The sequence below is a fragment of the Macrobrachium nipponense genome, chromosome 16, assembly GCF_015104395.2.
Source record: "Macrobrachium nipponense isolate FS-2020 chromosome 16, ASM1510439v2, whole genome shotgun sequence".
Lineage (NCBI taxonomy): Eukaryota > Metazoa > Arthropoda > Malacostraca > Decapoda > Palaemonidae > Macrobrachium > Macrobrachium nipponense.
In genome coordinates this window covers 72,652,862-72,655,361 of record NC_087209.1, presented here as the reverse complement: position 1 = coordinate 72,655,361, position 2,500 = coordinate 72,652,862, and positions in this window count along the sequence as shown.

The window sequence follows — 2,500 nt, the reverse complement described above, 5'->3', positions numbered from 1 at the left end:
ATAATAATAATAATTTGTTAAGGAGGATGGCAGCATCAGTGGAATTTATTTTATAAATGTTCTTTTCAGTTTCTCTTATTATTTTCTTCTCATCATGGGTGATATTTGCTACTAGCTGGCCGATGTTTATATTCTGGATACGGAAATGGCTTCTAAAAATATTAGTTTACTCATATGTTAGCTAAAAGTGGCGTACGATCGCCGTAGAGTCCACAAATTGTAGATGATATGAACTCTACGGCTAACTTACTCCACTTTTAGCTATCATATGAATAAATTATTATTATTAGAAGCTATTTCCTTATACAGAATATGAACATCGGCCAGCTATTAGCGAATATCAGCCCTGATGAGAAGAAAATAATAAGAGGAATTGAAAAGACCATATATAAAATCAATTCCACCGATGCTGCCATCCTCTTTAACAAAACATGTTTGAGAGAGGGTCTCCTCCTAATGATAATAATAGATTAGACTGTGTATAGGAAACCGAATAGACATTCCATGGACCAACAAAATGACAACGAACGCGCCATCATCCCTGCAGTAGAATCAGGCCGCCGGTAATGAATAGGTTTTGGAAGACTATTCCTGATGTGCTAAAAGCCTCGAAATCATTGTACCCAAATGGATGTCAAATAAATGGGAATGCCAGAGGGAATTAACGTCATTGTTCAATGCAGATAAAGCCATATTAAATGCTTCCCCTCCCCTCCAGTGACACCCACTACACAATGGATTTTAACGTATTGACCGGATGTGTGTGTGTGTGTGTCTGAGTTCGGTTTCCTTTGTGTATGTGGACTTCATTCAGCAGACCTTATTTATGAGACCATATTGGCATGATGCATAGCGTCTAAATTCATAAGATTTAGTTTTTATTTTTAGACGTCATAAATGTATACGAGCTGATGATATCATTCATATGGTTTAGCTATACGAGACTTAACTGTTTGTATTTGTTAGATGTAAATTAATAAAACCTAACTTTGTAATGACCAGCAATTTCAATCATTCCCGGACTAAACCTATAGAGCTTGATTGGTATAATGATTAAATAATACTTAAATCTGTAAGACACTTTTGATATGATTATGTTGAACCTAAACGTATGAGACTTGACCGAAATTACTCATCGGAAATGGAATTATAAGTCCTGACTAACGTTATGTATATAACCTAAGTTTCTAAAACTTGATTGGATTGGTATTAATCATGGGACTTGAATTTCAAACACTTTCGTAGGATTATTTACAGCATCTTTTATTACGTGAAGCCTATGTTTCATTCTTCATCGCTCTTTCATTTTTAAAGATAATAGTTATATTTTAAAGTCTTCAATTCATATTACTTAATAATTATTCATAGAAAATAATTTTGTAAGGCCCAGCTGGTGTTATATTTGGGACCTGAAAACCCAAATGGTGTTATTTACGGTAATTTGTTAATTACGGAGAATCCCCAGATTTTCAATGTCAAATGAAGGATATGATTCGCATTAAATGAAAAGGGGTTTTGTACCTCACCTTCATTCTACAGTTAATGACGGGTGCTTTGATGTAACCTTGGCAGTTCATCTTAATTTCAGAAAGCTTGTGTTACTTGTCAGTCTCATTTGCATTTCATATTTGCTCCAATAACTTTTACTTGAGTTTTATAGATTTTTGTTCCCATCCAGCACCGAATGTTAATTGCCAGTTGATATGCTACACATGGTATAGTGCTTATGACACAATTCACACAAACAAGAGGACCCGTGTTCGATTTCCCTGGCGATTTCTGTGAGTTAATGGCCCCAACCCAACCCATAAATACAATTCAGCCTCTTTTGGCTTTAACAGTGAACTGTGAACTTGGCAATTACAATAGTTGCCTTCGCAGAGAGGGTGGAAAGTATAGGTCTAGCAACCTCATTTGTATATATATATATATATATATATATATATATGATATATATATATATATATATATATAATATATATATATATATATATATATATGCTTGAAAATCACAGTAGATGCACGTGCCTACATTAGCTAAGCGATTACCATAGGAAAATGATTGGCAGAAATCCAGTCGCTTTCATCTTTACTAAGACATTGTGTTTTAAGTAAAGACGAAAGCGCTTGGATTTCTGATATATATATATATATATATATATATATATAATATTATATATATATATATATATATATATATATATATCTATATCGTATGTATGTATTTGTTTATAGAAGGATGGGTTTATGTGGGTGTTTATATATGTATTTATTGAAATTTTATTTTATTTTTATATCAGTTTATTTGTTTATATCAGTTTGTTATAAATTTCAACTGTTTATTGGTTTACCTACCATGGTGCTACAGTTCATAATTTATGCATAACTTCCCCAAATGCAATCAGCGTGTGTGCATAAGAGGGTAAAACAGTTGAGGAAACTCATTTGAACATTGATAGGAGATCCTGCGTAGGGTGTTGTTCTATCATTAAGGGTTAAC